General features: G+C 37.2%; 1 protein-coding gene across 18 annotated transcripts in view; it reads left to right on the top strand.

Annotated features, from left to right (window-relative positions):
* The window catches only part of LOC138708146 (ELAV-like protein 1), a 437015-nt gene that overhangs the window by 107799 nt on the left and 308938 nt on the right, over positions 1-20278 (top strand). The window contains exon 1 of one of the 18 annotated variants that reach the window (XR_011334607.1): positions 1262-8558. The exons of the other annotated variants lie outside the window; for them this stretch is intronic. The gene's annotated coding sequence lies outside the window, so the exon portion shown is untranslated. Of the gene's footprint in view, positions 1-1261; positions 8559-20278 lie in introns of those variants that run through there. 18 annotated transcript variants of the gene reach the window in all.

Below are 20278 nucleotides of genomic sequence, written 5' to 3' on the forward strand. Positions count from 1 at the left end.
TTCAAGTCGTATTTCTCCCAGAATACAAAAATCTGTAAGTGTAATCTATACCTGGAAGTGTATTTAATTTAATTCCACACATTCATAGTGTTTTATTTTGTCTAAGTACCACCAAGAAACACAAGACAGTGAAATTTGTAACTTTCTTTTTCAGTGTACACAGTAACAAAATTCGTGACAGTTGGAAATGTACCAAAAATGGAATTTTGATAATGCACAAAATTCAATATAATTTTTGAGTACAACAGAATTTGCAACATTGCTGATAATGGTATGCTCTGTTTTTCTGCAGTAGCCAATCTCATTCTGAAGAAAAATTTTTCACTGGATGTCAAACTAATTCCAGTGTTAAGGCTGGTTCACAATAAACCGGGAACGAGAACCAGAATGAAAACGAGAAGCAGAAGACGTGAATATGAAAATTTTTGATTCACAATAAACCGAGAACGTAGACGACTATGCAATAACGATATGCAAATCGATATTACGCATTTTGATGTTATTTGTGTATAATTGACCAATGGCGTTCTCATGAGTACAAGGCAGCCAACATAAACACAGGTTAACTAACTTCGAAATTTCAACTGAAACATTTCATTAGGTACGGTACTATAAATATGCCCATGTATCTTTATTATCACAACCTATTTTATGTCTACCATAACGTAAAATAATTAGAGAAGAAACATTTGTAATAGAACAAAAATGAACACAAGAGTAGTTATTGAATTGAAGCATGAATATGTAGTGTGTAATACAACCAATACAGTAATAAAATATTATTCACTTACGATCGGTGTTCAAAGATGCAGCTCTTGAAAGCCACGTATTCTCCTTCATTTTCTCATATTTATACGAGGCGCGCCGCTTATCGTAAACGAGAGGATTTTTCTCAACACTCAATGTTAGAATCTCATCAAATAAAAGTTGCTCCATGATGCACAGCACAGAACAAAATAATGCCTAGGTTATGTCACGGTCTTCTTGCTACGAAATATACGACGACGAAATAGGTTTTAGATGGCAATAGAATGAATCTAGTGGGCTGTGATCGGAAACGTGAACGCCAAAGTTGAAACTTGGCCAACTCTCCGTTCCCGATCCTGGGCTCCGGCTAGCTTTTCGTTAATTGTGAATGCTCACATTTAAATGTACACATTTTAAGAATTTTACCGTTTTCGTTTTCGTTCCGATTCTCGTTTCCGGTTTATTGTGAACCAGCCTTTAGACTTGCCTCAGTTTGCTATTACGTAATGAAATACCAAAAAAAAAAAAAACTTACATCATATATTGATTGGGCCGTAGTTGTCACCATCGTTGTCCTAATGAAAAATGATTTCCTTTGGATTCTAACTTAGTGGATTTACATTCTGTCGTTTATGATGGTCATTGTAGCACTGTTTTTTTGGGAGTGGAATCAGAAATACTGTATGGTATATTGCGGCGCGTAAATATACTCTGAGCAGAAAATTAAACCGCTTAGTTGTTTATCGTTGCATGAAATCCTCTGCGATCCAACGTCTCTATTGGAACTCCATATAGTAACCTCTGCGAGATGTCTATTCTAGTAAAACCGAGCAGAAATTCCTGATCATTGAAACAAGAAAGGCTCAGAAGAAATGGAACCTGGAACATGATTAAAATGATACAGCATCCATAGGTTTAGGTAAAATATAGACCTAAACATCGGAGAAGCATCAGAATTGTGAATATTTGCACCACGAGATTTTAAGGTGTTAATATTATAGGCCTACTAAAATATAGTGTTTTGTTTGTAAATTTCTTATGTCCGCATATAACATGGAAATATATTACGATGCTGCCAATAAAATTGCTATCCTATCAATCGAACTGTTATCGATAGAAGCAATTTCTCACGGTGATTGAACTAACAAATAATGTGACAATCGCCAAATCCTGAAACAGCTTTAGACTATTAGAGAATATTCACGAGAAAGTATCATAGTTTACAAAAACGGAAACAGAAACGAAATTGAGGAATCAGGAAACTGTTAATCTTTAGAGATAAAATTAACAGAAGTACAATAAACAAATGAAATTCCAATCATTGCTCTTCCTTTAATGCGGAACTCAAAACAATATAAGATTCATTAAGGACATTGGCTGAGAGCCTTATAGAGTCCCAAACTATGTCGAAATTAAAAGTACAACAGAACATCCAGAAGTAAACCACAATGTTAGATAGTGCAGCATTTAACATCGTGAAACTCCTTCAGTGGATAATATCGAAATAAATTTTCAGTGCATTTCATCGTATGTCGGGGATAGTTGGTAAAATGAGTACTAATACCATGGCCAAAGTAAGGTGTAAGAAAATTAACACTGAATCGAAGGAATTGAAATTTGCTCTAAATACGAGAGTGAAAACATCTCCGAAAATACCATATGTCAAGAAAAATAACCTGAGTTACTCCAGCAGTAAATTGGGACAGAAGAGATCAAAAAACCGTTTTCTGGCTAATGGAAGGGCAATGTAACAGAAGATGAACATCGCAGATTCAATAAAGAAGTACCAAAAATGTGCAAAGTGCAGTAACCCAGAGTCAACACAACTTCAACTGCATGAAAAGCAGTATTATGAGCTAATTACATAATCATTCCTCCGCAGTTGTGCGGAAACTGAAGAACCAATCTCATTGGCTAAGGAAGGAAAGTGAATGTGATATATATTTTATCAGTATCACCGTAAATATACAGATTTAATAGAGAAATTCTACACAAAATATAGACAGTCTTAATAAAATGTACGAAAAATTGCTCCTTCCGAAGAACATCGGAAAACTGTGCATATTAAATTTATCAGTCCAGGATTCGATAAGACCATCACTTTGCTTGATTCAAGGATTTGTTAATGTTTATATATGTATACTCTTGTTATCTACGTTCTTGAATGCAGCTTTACAATATGGAGGTAATTTTGTAGTACTTTGAAATGTTAGCAATAACACAAAATTATGAAGATTTCTGCAAAATAAAATTAAATTGTGCATCGACTCTGAGTGACTTTCAACTTGTGGACATGCTGCGCTTCATAAATACTAGACAATAACTTGATGAAGTGGGAGAATCAGGAAGTTGTCGGAAGTTGTAAAAGTAGTGTAACGATTGGCAATCATCTGTGTTGTTCATGAAACTCTAATGTACTCTTTCTGCAAAAGTTAATGTATTTTTCGGAGTAGCAGAAAGATTTAAGTTCAAAATGAATTCGATGAATTTGAATCGAGTGGGCTTAATATAGCGACCACAAACAGGAATCCATGATTTTAATTTTAATTTCGGATTTATCAAGTGAAGATAAATGACAACGACGGTTTTGTTTTCTGCATGCAAGCCAGATTAAATAACGCAACTATTGTGGAGTAGAGACTTCTGTAATCTCACAAATATCTGTGACTGGTGCGATGACGGAGTGTTAATTTTTTATTCTCAGTTTCTCTGGGCGAAGTCGGATAAATTTGATTTTAGTTTGAAATGACCTACACAAATAAAACAAAAATACATAACGGTACGTCGTCATTTGTCCCTGAAAGTAGATAAAGCGAAGATAAACTTATCTTGAGAATGTTTGCATAAAAGCTGCCGAAATAGGGAGAAAATCTATGAATTAAATTAAACTGACAAGCAAGGGATGAGATTCTATGCGTGATTTTCGGCCTTGTACGCGATTCTGTTGAAAGGAATTACTTTGGATTTCCATGCGTAGTTGGTATTTTCTTTGATATTTTGGAAATACTTCCGTGATAAAGGTCACGTGTGATTCAAGATTGAAAGGCCTTCCGTATTTTTGGGCCCGTTATGTTTGGCTAACCAATACAATTGAATAACTAAATAAATCAGTCTTGTGCCTTTAAGTGTATATGTACGTGTACGATCACAAATATTATCAGAAAATGCAGGCTATAATTTCTAAAATTTTATAAGGAAATGAACTCACAATTGGACAAAAATTACAAGGTACCACAACAAAACTTATTAGAACTTAAATATATGATAAAAGTGTAAAAAGGTTACTAATAATATTTTTCAAACCAGTTTTATCAGAGTATGAAAAAAAAAATCTGCAGTTACATCATTTGGTAACCATAACATTGTTATGGCCTCTCTGATAACTTTAATATTTTTCCTGCATGTAATAAGCACTTATTTCTGAAAATTAGACTACTCTCAGACATGTAGAGGTGTTTATTTTAATACATTAATTGTTTATTTATCCTATATAAAATATATTAAAATTTGCATAATGTTTCGTGACATAATTTTTGTATTTTCAAAGAAATGAGCATTATTGTAGTCTACGTTTTCCATAAATACATGTTAAATCAGTGTACAAAATTTCAGAATTCTGTCTCTAATGGTGAAATAATATGTGTGGAAACTTTCAAATTTTGGAAAATTTAATTTAAAGTAAAAAGTGAATTCTCATAAATATTATTAGTAAACTTTTTTATACTTTTATTAGATATTTAAGTTATAATAAGTCTTGTTTTGGTACCCTGTAATTTTTGTCCAATTGTGATTTCATTTCCTTATCAAATTTGACAAATATAGAGCCTGCATTTTCCGATAATAATTGTGGTCGTTCACGTACATATACCCTTAATAAAACAAAATATTTTGGATGACCAAGATAGTTACAGAATTAACTGTCAATTTATACTTTTAAATATTATTCAATACTACTTCAGAATGAGATGACAACACACAAATACAATTAATTTACATTTAAATTTATATATTTTTTGGTATATTTGAGAAACTAAAGTTTTAAGGTTAAATTACCACTATCAAGAAAATAACCGCCAGCGTCATCGTCACGACCGCCACCACCACTACAGCAGTCAGAGCGATCACGGAAGATGACAAGAATATAGCCAAAACGACCACTACGACGATGACCACGAATACAACCAACGTCACGACCTCCATTATGAACACGATCAACACCATTATCAAGGCGACCAGCATCACAATCACGACGACGAGCACAGTCACCATGACAACCCTCACAAACATTACGACAAGCATCACAAACGTCATGAAAACCGTCACAAACATCATTACGATGAACACCAACTTCACGGCGACGAGCACCGTTACCATGACGAGAACCGCTTTCACGACGACGAGAACCGTTATCACGACGACAACCACAATCACAAACACCATCATCACGACGACAATCACCACAACCAAGACGACATGCAGCACCATCACGATGACGAGCACCAGCATCACGACGACCGGTACCACCATCATGGCGATCTCCACCACCATCATGGCGATCTGCACCATCACGACGCCGGGCACCAACACCACGACGCCGAGCACCAACATCACGGCGCCGAGCACCACCATCACGGTGCCGAGCACCACCATTACAACGACCAGCCGCACCACCATCACGACGACCAGCCGCACCACCATCACGACCAGCTGCGCCACCATCACGACCAGCTGCGCCACCATCACGAAGACCGGCACCATTATCACGACGAGCACCAACATCACGACGACCTTCTGCACCATCATGACGACTCGCAGCACTATTACCCCGACGACGAGCACCACCAATATAATCATGACAATCGCCATCATTATCACGATGAGCACCATCATCATCCAGACGAGGTACACCACCATAATTCAGACGACGTACTCCACGATCACCCAGACGACGAGTACCATCAATATCCCGACGACGGGCACCACCATTATCCTGGACAAGAGCACCATCATTATCATGACGACAGGCACCACCATTGTCCCGACGACGGTCACCACCATTATCACGGCGGGCCCCAACATCACGACGATGAGCATCACCATTGTCCCGACGACGGTCACCACCATTGTTCCGACGACGGTCACCACCATAATCTCGACGACGGACACCATCATTATCACGACGAAGAGCACCACCATTATCCCGACGACGACCACCACAATTATTCCCACGAAGGGCACCATCATCACGACGACAACCACCAACATTATCCCGAAGACGAGCACCACCATTATCACGAAGATGGGCACCATCATTTTCACGACGACGACCACGATCATTATCCTGACGACGATCACCATCATCATTCAGGCGACGGGCACCACCATCATCCAGACGACGAACACTACCATTATCACGATGAAGAGCACCACCTCCATCACGACGACGAGCACCGCAATTATCCTGATGACGGGCACCACCATTATGGCGACCACTGCCACCACCATTGTCACGAGGACGGGCACCATTTTCACGACGAGCACCAACATTTTCACGACGAGCACCAACATTATCCCGACGACGAGCACCACCATCATCACGACGAGCACCAACATTTTCACGACGGCGAACACCAACATTTTCACGACGACGAGCACCGACATTTTCACGATGACGAGCACCGACATTTTCACGATGACGAGCACCAACATTTTCACGACGACCAACACCAACACTTTCACGACGACGAGCACCAACATTTTCACGACGACGAGCATAGACATTTTCACGACGATCACCACCATTTTCACGACGACGAGCACCAACATTTTCACGACGACGAGCACGAACATTTTCACGACGATCACCACCATTTTCACGACGATCACCACCATTTTCACGACGACGAGCACCACCATTTTCACGACGACGAGCACCACCATTTTCACGACGACGAGCACGAACATTTTCACGACGAGCACGAACATTTTCACGACGAGCACGAACATTTTCACGACGATCACCACCATTTTCACGACGACGAGCACGAACATTTTCACGACGATCGCCACCGTTATCACGACGACGAGCACCAACATTTTCACGACAAGCATCACCATTTTCACGACGACGAGCACCAACATTTCCACGACGACGGGCACCACCATTTACACGACGACCAACACCATTTTCACGACAGACACCACCATTATCACGACGAAGGACGCCACCACTATCACGAGGATGAGAACCACCATTACCCCGACAACGATCACCGTCACTATCACGAAGACGAGCACCACCGCTATCCCGATGACGATCGCCATTATCACGACGATCACCACCATTATCACGACGATAACCACCATTATCACGATGATCACCACCATTATCATGACGACGTTCACCACCGTTATCACGAAAAGGATCACAATCATTATCACGACGACGTTCACCACCATTATCACGAAGATAATCACCACCGTTATCCCCACGACAAACACCATCATGACGACGAGTACCGTTACCACGACAAGCACCACTATCATCCCGAGGACGATCGCCACCATTTTTACGACGACGAAAACCATTTTCTGCACGACAGACACCACCGTTATCACGACGACGGCCACCGCCATTATCCCGACGACGGCCACCGCCATTATCCCGACGACGGCCACCGCCATTATCCCGACGACGGGCACCGTCACTATGACCATCACTATCACGAAGACCAGCACCATCATCACGACTACCAACAGCGCCAGTATGTCGACGAGCCTTACTGTTACCACAACGACCGGCACCAACATTATGACGAGGAGCTGCGTCACTATCACGACGAACACCTCCACCGCCGACGATCATCACAGCCATCACCACGAGTAACACCACTATCACGACAATCACGACAATCATCACAGCCATCACCACGAGTGACACCACTATCACGACAATCATCACAGCCATCACCACGAGTAGCACCACTATCACGACAATCACGACAATCATCACAGCCATCACCACGAGTAGCACCATTATCACGACAATCATCACAGCCATCACCACGAGTAGCACCACTATCACGACACTCATCACAGCCATCACCACGAGTAGCACCACCATCACGACAATCATCACAGCCATCACCACGAGTAGCACCACTATCACGACACTCATCACAGCCATCACCACGAGTAGCACCACCATCACGACAATCATCACAGCCATTACCACGAGTAGCACCACCATCACGACAATCATCACAGCCATCACTACGAGTAGCACCACCATCACGACAATCATCACAGCCATCACTACGAGTAGCACCACCATCACGACAATCATCACAGCTATCACCACGAGTAGCACCACTATCACGACAACCATCACAGCTATCACCACGAGTAGCACCACTATCACGACAACCATCACAGCTGTCACCACGAGTAGCACCACTATCACGACAACCATCACGACAATCCTCATGACGACGACTTTAATGACTAGCGTCATAAGGACCACAAACGGCCTCTTTCACAATTACGAACACAACAGTCGCCAAGACTAAAATCACGACTGTCAAGACTAAGACCGCATCCATGACGAAGATGATCGTTACCATGGACAGCATTTAGACCACCATCACGGTCACGACCATCATTAGTAACAATAATCATCATAAACCGCATAGACTATGACCATCATATGGACTAGACGTGGCCAGAGCGACTCACCAGAGCTACTGGGAACTCTGAATCACAAAGAAGTCCTTCACATATGAAAGAAGTGTCTGTGCATAAGTCCTGTTGAAGTAAGTATATGTGCATATCTTCACATTATCATGTGTGTATTATTTTCTAGTTCGTACTTTCAAAATTTGTCATGGAAATGTCATATATTTTCAGTGTTTGTTAAGCATTTCAAGACTTCCCTACATTCTGTAAAGGGGTGTTAAATAGTGGTACTTAGTTGTGAAACGGAACATTAGTTAATTTGATTAAAATTTTATTTAAAACGAGGAATCGAATTGCAGTAAAATTGATGTTAACTTGCGGAACCTTCGAGGTAATAAATCTCGAAGTGAGTCTAGTGTAGGCATGTCAGAAATCAAACTCTGAATGTGCAATTATGTGCGCGGATCTCCGGTCTGTGCAGATTGCATCATTCAAAGGTTACTCCTACCAGTTGTTAGCTGGAGGGGTGTAAAGTAATCTATTCTGCGCTTCTACGGTTGGATTAGATAGGCATTTGGACATTATAAATACACTTAGCAGAAGGAAAAAAACACGGTTATTATCAGTTTCTATATTTGACAATTGAATACAAAAAAATTTTAGGCTTGCTCAGTTATACTTGACAAAGTAGTCGTTTGTAAAGCATAATTTATTAAAATGATGTTTATATAGTATTTGAAGAAAAAGAATATTGCAGTAATTCCGAAACAACAAAAAACGAACACAGTATTTAATTTTACACAGTCTACTATATACAGTCACGAAGCTTGAGTTTTGAGGGTGCTAGAAACAATAGACTGTGCCGGTACTATTTCACATTGTCTGTAATGAGGCGATATTAGCGATCCTAGTGGTGAGCAACTATCTAATGTTTGCATATTTACTACGTATTGTGCTTCGTGACTGTATATAGTAGACTGTGATTTTACGTAGTAGGTACTAATTACTTTAAATAATAGACCCTATTTTTTCATTGTTCGTCAAGCATTATTATTTATTGGGACCATTGGTATACAAATGTTAAAGAAAATATAATCTCAATTAATTATATGCAGTAGGACATTGTGAAGTTTTTACACTGAAATAATTTCCTTGCTGTATGTCAATATAAATTAACATTAATATTAATAAATGATATAAATAGAATTTAAATTCGCATATAGTTTATTTAAAAAACGTTGAGAGCAAGTAAGACTTATCGACAAGTTGGAAGCGTTACTGAAAGAAATTCAAAGTGTAATTCACAACCTGTGAAGCGACAATATTCTATTTATGTCAGGTTTAAAGATTTATTAATGTAAGTATATTAGTATAATATAGTGGCGTGAGACGGAAAATTTGCCATTATATATTTTTCCAGAAAATTCTTCCGTCTTGCAAATAGTTGCTTACAACCTCAAGAGCCTTAATGCATTCCTCACAATATTCTCATCACTTACCAGCTTATGAAATGAAAGTCGTAAGTCGTCTAATCTTTGATGGCTGTGTTAGTACAGACTCTAAAGCAACGCCAATGTCAAGTTCGTTTTGCCGTAAGAGTACTGATTAACTTTACTAATCTGATCTAAACTGTCACAAAACTATTACCTCGACATGGGCTGATCAAAACCTTTCATTTTAAAATAATTAGGCCTATTGTTGGCTGAGGAAAACATTACAACAGTTATGTTATATGATTCATAATTTCCCTTCGTTATCTGTGAACTCCTCACTTTATTTATCATAACTAGACTTCGTTGAATTGCCACACGCAGCATGCAATCAGGTTGCCGATGTACGGTAGTATAGAAGAGGTGAGCGACCTCCCGGTCTGGTAGTATAAGCAGTTCATGTTAAGAGATGTGACCGGTCCAACTAGATAGAGCAGCTAAAGCTAATGTATACCTATGTAAGCACTTGTTTTTTTGCACTACTGTGGTTGGAATAGTCAAAGCTTAACATTTGTTCCGTGCAGACAAGAATTCAAACAAACATACTACAATGAGTGTGTTGCTGTTCCAAACAATTGCCCCTGGAATATCCTTACCTCCGCAGCCAGTCTTGACCCATTGGAAAATGTGGTTGGATGCTGTTAATTATTATGCAAAATATTACGGCAAAATAATGGAGGTAATTGATGCATTGGATATCACAGACAGTTCCGCTGTTGCAGCTGCAAAATCATTGCCTTCTGAACAGTTATTGGAAGATATTCTGTTCATTGATTATAATTTTAAAATCGGGTCCAAAAGCATCACCCTGTTAGAATCGTCTAATCTACAAATCTCAGATGCCCTTAATATAGTGTATAAAGTATCATAAACCGATATCCAAAATAACAATTCACTAATTTCAGAAAAAGTGAAATGTAAGTTGAGAAACATTATTTCTAAAAATTCTGCCTATTCACAACTTCGTATTATAAATTATGTATTATCAGGTCACGACAAGACGTCTCAAGTTGGTGTACTAAAAAGTAGTGACTTTCCGTTCTTCAAATATGCACCTATTACATCGTGTGTTGTTGAACGTATATTTTCCCAATATAAAAACTGTTTAAGTGACCATCGGAGGAGGTTACTTTGCAGTCCTCAAAATGTAAGTAACTCTTCACTGCAATGCACATATTCAAGGATGATGTGAGTATATTATATTAAATTTTAAGAGTTAATATATCTCACTACACAATAATTGTGTATTTACATGTTTAGACATTTCCTACTTCAATGATCATTCATTATATTTCTTGAATGCAGGATACAGGTTTTATTGTAACCGTAGTATACTGCTCAGTGTTTACATCAGAGGCTTACTCCATCCGTTGCGCGTCCCTTTCTCATACAGTCCATACCGCGTGCGTAGTGAACCTTACGATTCTCGTGGCAATTGCACGAAGTCTAATCATAACTCATTCACAGACAGCCAAATCAGTACCCGTACTGAAACTGAGTTACTGAAACAAAAGCTGATATGCTATTGCAGGTCTGTATAGCCCTGTCGCGTTCCCCTCCAAGGCGATTCACTCCCTCCAGGTAGGGGAATAGAAAGTGCACATCGCACAAAGACAGTTGCACAATGTGCAGGGTTTTGACATGCCTGGTCTAGTGCAATGGTCACTGAAGTCTTAGCAATAATTGTGGGGGAGTTTGAGACGAAAATTTGAAATCTTGATCTCTGTATTATGGATATTTTTCTTGAGGAGCATGCGCAGTAGGTAAATGCCGTATTCTCTCTGCAGTTCGCGCCGACAGCTTTATCTGCTTTCATTTAGTTGGGAATGCATACAACCTACCGCGGGGGTTTCCGCACGTGAATAGAATTGTACCTTTTACTCGCATTGTGTTCTGGGCCACGTTTGTTTCACGGGTCGCGATAGTTCGGTAAGTTGCTAACTACAGCCCACACGACAGACGTTAGATTTTCAGACGATAAATATGTATTACAATACATATAGAGGAATTTTGATGTCGCTTATATCATGCAGAGAGACGATAGACTATCTTATTCTGTAACGAGTTACCTGGTAGCGGTTAGTTGTCTGATTAAATGAAATTCTAGTAAGAGTCCATGTTTCACAGCTGTTGGTATGGAGAGAGTTGAAAAATCCGAACCTCATAATTGACTGAAACGTTTATGCTGTTGACGGTTGTTATTGTGGGCATGGTTAGGATCGTAAGGATATTTGTGATTTTAAATAAAAATTTAATACTTCCCTTAATCTCGTACCATCCCCTGCATTTAAATTTAACAAGCAGAACCTGCTCGATTAGGTTCCACTCATGTTTCATCATATGATGACGCAGAATATCTGCACGGAAATATCATATGTACTTCGATACATCATAATAATACATATGTGAAAAATAATCACTTAGGGCCATATTCATAGACATTATTAGCGCGGGCTTCCGCTGGATGATCAGCGAATTAACGTTTTTCGTATTCATAAACCAATGTTAGCGATATATGATATGATATGAATCCTGTACAAGTAATCAGTCGATAGCCGGGGCTAGTTTAGCACGCTCGTAGCGCGGGCTAGCGAAATGTCTATGAATAGCACCCTACGTGATTTAAGACGGTGCTTATTCCGTCGGATCCCGGCCACTTAGTCACTCATAACGAGAGCACATCTGCACATGTGTGGACATTGTGCCACTGTCATACATCTATGAGGGTAGGCCACTAAGAGGGAACCCAAGAGGTGGAACTTAAACTGAGGTGATTCAATTCGACATCGGGAAGGGAATCCTGTATGTCTTAGTGGATAGAGCGTCAGCATGTAGAGCTGAAAACCCGGGTTCAAATCGTGGTGCCGGAGAGAATTTTTCTCCGTTCCACTCATCATTTATCTACTCGATTAGCCTATTAGTTTATAATAATGATAATTGTTTCGTCGTTCCATGAGGCATAGTCAGAAAAAATAGGCTCTAAAAAAATGTTTTCTATAAAAACATGTTCCAAATCATCAGGAATTCACTTCTAGAATTTAATAATTTATTGTAAATGCTTATGTATACACCGTTACCATCACTACTACTAAAAGTACAAGAACAAAAAATATCTAACTAGTTATACATAAACTAAACAATTAAATGTGAAAAATAAGTTTTAGACATAAATTCAGTACACAAACAAGTCAGATGTAATCAATTTTTACCCAGCCTTGTCCGTTAATGTCCATAATTAGCTTCACAGTAAATTACTAAAACTTTTAAAAATTTTCAAATAAAAAGCAATGCCGTCTGTCACTCAACACAAATTTGTATGCTGAAAATGAACGTTCCACATCCACTGAAGTAACAGGAGCGTATTTCAATTTTGACATTAGTTGGACAGGAATGTTACAGTGTAAATCCGTGTTCTTCCCTGCTAGGATATCTGAAGCAGTGCTCAGGTCCTTCAGTCCTACATTTCTCTGCGGAACTTGCTCCAGTTTATCCCGTACTTTATTTCCAACAGAACCAGGAACATATTTGAAATTTGAAGTACAAATTTTTATATAAAAATATATGTTTTTACCTATTAGAGATAAAACATACTTAATACGTCAAAATAGACATTTTTAGGTGCTGTTAAAACAACAATTTTAGGCATAGTTTTATATGAAACGTGTACTTGCAAGTTTTTATGAACTTATCTTTCAAGCATTAAAATAGGTTTCGACCAAAAATCCGAATATGATCATGGGTAACACTAAATTTTAGCGATTATATACCGCAGATTACGGCTGTTAAGGGTGGAGGTACATATTTACGACTCAAAAAATTACATTTTTTAATTCTCTTTCGTTGTAGAATACATATTTATTATTTGTGTTATGAAAGAATTGTCAAAATCCTGGTTTGGACAAGTTACCTTGCCTTCTGAGGTTTTTCTCAACTAACTTAAGCACAGTTACTGGGTAACTTTTGGCACTGAGCTTCGGACTCTTATCGTCGTTATAATTACGCTTTCCATCTCCGTTTCTTTCCCATTTTTCGGGCTTTCTCCGATGTAGAGTCGGCTGCGTGTCGCCACCGAACTTGGAACCCGTGGTATGTGGTCATTAGTTGCTACTGGTAGTGCTGTGTTCCGTATGCTCTCCCCATGGCCCATGATATATAGCTCTCGGATCTAGGGTTGAGGGGCCTTGATGTGGCCTACGAGGAAACGCAAAGAGATTCTGCCTTTCAGTTTCCCTCATATGCCCAGGGCTGACATAGACTGTCAGAAATTTATGAGCAAGCACTTTTTTTTTCAAACGTTATCGGGCACTATGAAATCTTTGTCCTTTCCAGTATCACAAAAATTTTTTCAATATTTTTCCTTTAATAATTAGACTGTAAATGTGGAATTCAAGTGTCAGAAGAAAACTTTCCACAAAGTGCTTAATCTATTTTAATATTATAAGCCGAAAATCTGATTTTAGGAGAAGCCATCAGCTGTCTGAACTACTGTTGAGTTACTTATATTGGGTTCTTCTTAGTAAAGAACTACAAGGACATCATTTTACTTTTACTAACATTTTAAATATTAACTTGGCTATACCTCTGGATCAATGCCGTTTGCTACCCCCTTCCACGACTGGAGTTCGATGATACTGGAGTAATATACAAACAAATCACTTTACTATGTATAGGAGGGAAGAAAAGTAGTTCATCCATTTACGTAAACTAGGAAATATCGCGCTTTTGAGTCTGATCATTTTCATTAGGTTTTTGTTTAATCGAAATACAGTACAGTATTAACAATGAGTGTTTTTACTCACGAACTGAGCTGTCCATGTGGACGTATTCATTATACAGTGTATATTACACTGTCTACAGCACATTAGCATACAATATAGAGAATGAAGTTAAATTGAAAAATAATCATAATATGGATATTTAACACATTTTTTGTTTAATGGTGGCCGTTCATTTCGATACAGGCTTTAGTTCCAATGTGCATATTATCGCACTATAGACTATTGTACCTAATCCCAATTACCAGTTTCGTCCTTCGTAGGCTAATAGTAACTCATGTTGAAATAATTCTGTGCCTACTCTATAAAAGAGTACCTTACGTACTGTAAATTCAGTCTTCAATTCTGCCCGATCCGAAAAGATAAAATTACTCAGACATGCTATCTACTGTCCGTCCAAATGGTTATGTCGTAGAAAGGGAGGAAATCACGTGACAGTTAATTACTTAACAAGGCCCCTTTATTTAAGTTATTTTAAATAATTGTATGGGTATAATATTAAATATACGTCCAATTCCTAACAGAAATTAATGTTCTCAGAAAAGAGCTAAGTCAGCCCAGCCACTAGCTGGCGAATAAAAGCTGGTGGGGGAAACCGGAATACGACGTAGGCAAATGGACGACAGTACCTGTGCGAAAATGTTTCAATATTGAAAGCTCTTTCGTCACTGGAAAACGCGAACATATTTTTGGAACGTACTGTTTACTATGACCGTAAGGCTACTATGACTGTATATGCGGTCTTAGATCTGTGTGGAGGATGGTTGAACTTCATTAGTAGAAGTGTTGGGAGTGAAGTACATTCAAAAACTCAGGTACAATAAAAATTGAAGTAAAAATAAAATGAAGTCCCTGTATAAAATTCTCACTAATTTATCTACCTTTCATTGCGTGGTAATGTATATTTTACACACATTCTCGAAGATTTGAAAAAACACAGGGATAATATAATGTGGAGAACTATATGAATATTTCTTCTAGTGTAGTGTGCAAGACTATGCCTATATTTTTGTTTCGTTTTAGACAACGCTTAAGTAGTTCCGTATCCTTCTGTAGAGGACGTCACTACGGGTATGCATTTAGAATGATTGTATATTTTAACTCCTCGCAGATACGATATGCTTTGGAGAACGTGACTGCGGTTTACATTACAAATTTCTCTAAGAGCCAATTTGAGAAGATCCACACTTGTTTATACAATATAATAGTTTCCTGTTGCATAACAGAAATGAGGACATGGATGTGTAGGAAATTTTAAGTTTCAGCATTTTCGCCAGCTGTAAGAACAATTGGTGTATTAGTTCCATGAATTCGCATTTGATTATCTAAAAATGCCGTGTGGAATTGTCTAGTGCAAGAAAAACTACGAACGTTATATAAGTTAACGCTACATGACTTCAGATTTTTCATCCCCTCTCCCAGGCTTCTCGTTCTTGATTTCACATATATTTATTTCTTCCATTTTTCCTTCCTCCTTCTGTACGTCACTTTTGTTACATTATTACTTTTCTCTTCCTTATTTCTCACTTTACATTTGCCTTTCTTATTCATCAATTTGTAGTTCTTTTTCATTCGTTCGTCTATGGCTCTTTTATTTTCTTATGTCTTATTTTCCTTTCTATGTCACTCTGTCCCGTTTGTCTTTTTTTCTGTCTCACCCTTACGTCTTTCTCTTTTCTTTCTAAATTTTTTAGGGCCGTATTCATAGACATTCTTAGCGCGGGCTTCCGGTGGATGATCAGCGAACTAACGTTTTTCGTATTCATAAACCAGTGTTAGCGATATGATATGATATGATATGATATGATATGATATGATATGATATGAATCCTGTACAAGTAACAAGTCGATAGCCGGGGCTAGTTTACCACGCTCATAGCGCGAGCTAGCTAAATGTCTATGAATAACACCCCATGGGCAGTATTCATAGACATTCTTAGCGCGGGCTTCCGGTGGATGATTAGCGAACTAAGGTTTTTCGTATTCATAAACCAGTGTTAGCGATATGATATGAATCCTGTACAAGTAACCAGTAGATAGCCGGGGCTAGTTTAGCACGCTCGTAGCACGGGCTAGCTAAATGTCTATGAATAGCACCCTATGGGCAGTATTCATAGATATTCTTAGCGCGGGCTTCCGGTAGATGATCAGCGAACTAGCGTTTTTCGTATTCATAAACCAATGTTAGCGATATCATATGATATGAATACCGTACAAGTAACTAGTCCATAGCCGGGGCTAGTTTAGCACGCTCGTAGCGCGGGCTAGCTAAATGTCTATGAATAGCACCCTTAATGTTTTTGCATACTTCGCTGACTCCATACATTTTTCTTCCTGTCTTTCAATTCCTTATAGTTTTTCTCGTCTGTTAATTAATTTTTGTAATTATAATTTTATGTTTCATATATTTCTTTGTTTCTTTACTAGTTCGACATTTCCCATTGTTTCCCTTTCCATTCCTGCATATCTCCCCATTCCGTCTGTTTCTTTTCTGCTTAGCTTTCAATCTTTCGTTCTTCTCACTAATTCTTAACTTAATATTTAACTCATTTACAAGCTTCTTCTATCTCACCTACCTTTCATTCAATCCCATTTCAATAAATTTTGTTCCTTGGCTTTTTTCTCTACTCCTCTATATTTACATATTTCGTTCTTTCATTCTATAACTTTTATCTGTATTGTTCATTATTTATTTCACTCACATTCAAATATAAAATATCCAATAAAAATGAGTTCGTTTGTAAAGGAATAATATAGGCTATTTACCAAAATTTTATCCAGCCGAACTAGATGGGCGGACCACTAACTCCAAAGAAAAGGAGAAATGAATGTGTTGAATGAGTCCCCAAAAGGACAACCTTTGAGGCTGGTTCACAATAAATCTGGAACGGAAACGAGAACGAAAACGGAAATACATTTATTTTAACAATATTTCCGTTCTCGTTCTCGTTTCCGTTCCCGATTTATTGTGAACCAGCCTTTCTGCTAAAACAGATTTACACGTAGTGAGACTTGCTGAAAAGTATTTGGATACTGTTTGCTAGCTACTGAATTATTCGGCAAGACGGACTTCCTTGGAACTGTTGTGAACACTGCAGACAAGATTTTTAATTACGTATAACGATCTATAATAATAATAATAATAATAATAATAATAATAATAATAATAATAATAATAGTCCACCGCTGTGGAGTAAGCGTCCCCGAATTAAAATTCTGGTTGAGACAAATTATCTGGTTGATATTTTTTTCCAGGAACTTTTCTCAAATCATTAAGAGCAAATTCTGGGAAACTTTCGGCTCTGGACCCTGGACTCATTTCGCTAGCATTATCACCTTCATTTCACTCAGACTAGATAACCATCTCAATCGATAAAGCGTCTTAAAATAAACCAATTAAGGGGAATTGGACGTTATCGCATGCAAAGTAATGGTAAAAATAGCCTATCTTCAAGCAGTCATAAATGTAATACTATTTATCACAGCTATTTCATTTCTTTTAGTGATATATGTATACATATTAAGCTTTAAAATGAAAAAAAAGAATGGCTAATCTAGTGTAAATCCTGCCCTTAAATTAATTGTTAAATTTAAACATATTTGTTATATAAATTCACTACATATCTGTGATTAGGTACACTCTATTCACTTATCATAGCACACATTGAATTAAAATTTTGACCACTTACTGCTAATAGATACTAAAACATACCCTACTAAAATTATTAAAATATCTGTAATACTATGGGCATAGGGCTTATACTAATCTTCAATTTTTTTTTAATTTATTCACGGTGATGATTTCTATAAGCCCTATGCCCATAATATTACAGATACATGAATAATTTTAGTAGGTTATGTTTTAGTATCTATTAGCAGTAAGTGGTCAAATTTTCAATTCAATATGTGCTATAATAAGTGAATAGAGTGTACCTAATCACAGACATATAGTGAATTTATAAAAAAAAATTGTGGTTAATTAAAAAAAATTAATTTAAGGATAAAGATTTACTCTAGAGTATCCATTCTTTTTCATTTTAAAGCTTAATATGCATACACACATAGCTAACAAAAATGAAAGACCTCTGATAAATAGTATTATATTTATGACTGCTAGAAGATAGGCTATTTTTAACATTATTTTGCATGCGATAATGACCAACTCCCCTTAATAATAATAATAATAATAATAATAATAATAATAATAATAATAATAATAATAATAACAATAATGATAATAATTCACTTGTGTCATGAGTTAACCAATTATATTAGTGCAAGCGTATCGAGGGCTTAGTGTGAAACTAACGTAGCTACAAAAATCGACATTTTTAGGTTTTTACACTAATTGATAATAATTCGTTCTACTACTTGGTCACAAAAAATCGTAACAGTCTTGTATATAATACAATTCGTAACTACAAAACTTGATGGTATAGTTCATGTGACATAAGCGTATTGCCTGTTAAAATTTTGTTGTGAATAAAACATCAATTGTAGTTACTTTAGTATCACATTAAGCCCTCAATATTGTTTTAAGTTCATGTATTACAGCTACAAATTCTTAAGGGGAGTTGGTCATTATCGCATGCAAAATAATGGTAAAAATAGCCTATCTTCAAGCAGTCATAAATATAATACTATTTATCAGAGGTCTTTCATTTTTGTTAGCTATGTGTCTATGCATATTAAGCTTTAAAATGAAAAAGAATGGATACTCTAGAGTAAATCTTTATCCTTAAATTAATTTTTTTAATTAACCACAATTTTTTTATAAATTCACTATATGTCTGTGATTAGGTACACTCTATTCACTTATTATAGCACATATTGAATTGAAAATGTGACCACTTACTGCTAATAGATACTAAAACATACCCTACTAAAATTATACATGTATCTGTAATATTATGGGCATAGGACTTATAGAAATCATCACCGTGAATAAATTAAAAAAAATTGAAGATTAATATAAGCCCTATGCCCATAGTATTACAGATATTTTAATAATTTTAGTAGGATATGTTTTAGTATCTATTAGCAGTAAGTGGTCAAAATTTTAATTCAATGTGTGCTATGATAAGTGAATAGAGTGTACCTAATCACAGATATGTAGTGAATTTATATAAAAAATATGTTTAAATTTAACAATTAATTTAAGGGCAGGATTTACACTAGATTAACCATTCTTTTTTTTTCATTTTAAAGCTTAATATGTATACATATATCACTAAAAGAAATGAAATAGCTGTGATAAATAGTATTATATTTATGACTGCTTGAAGATAGGCTATTTTTACCATTACTTTGCATGCGATAACGTCCAATTCCCCTTAATGTAATTAACCTATTCTTCCAATAAAATATTCTCATATGCCGCTTATAGTTAAATGTAAAAATAAATTCGAACATGAAATCATTAATTTTTCAGAATGAACTTATTTGAAATTGAAAAAGACGAACTATTTATTCCCAGTCGAAAACAGTTAACTATGTACGTGCAATGGACTCCACTGGTAATTTTGGAGCAAATGTAGAACGAGTAATGAGTAGCGTAACCGTTCAATTTTCCTGGAATGTGTGTACAATTAC

This window comes from Periplaneta americana, chromosome 10, assembly GCF_040183065.1.
Source record: "Periplaneta americana isolate PAMFEO1 chromosome 10, P.americana_PAMFEO1_priV1, whole genome shotgun sequence".
NCBI lineage: Eukaryota > Metazoa > Arthropoda > Insecta > Blattodea > Blattidae > Periplaneta > Periplaneta americana.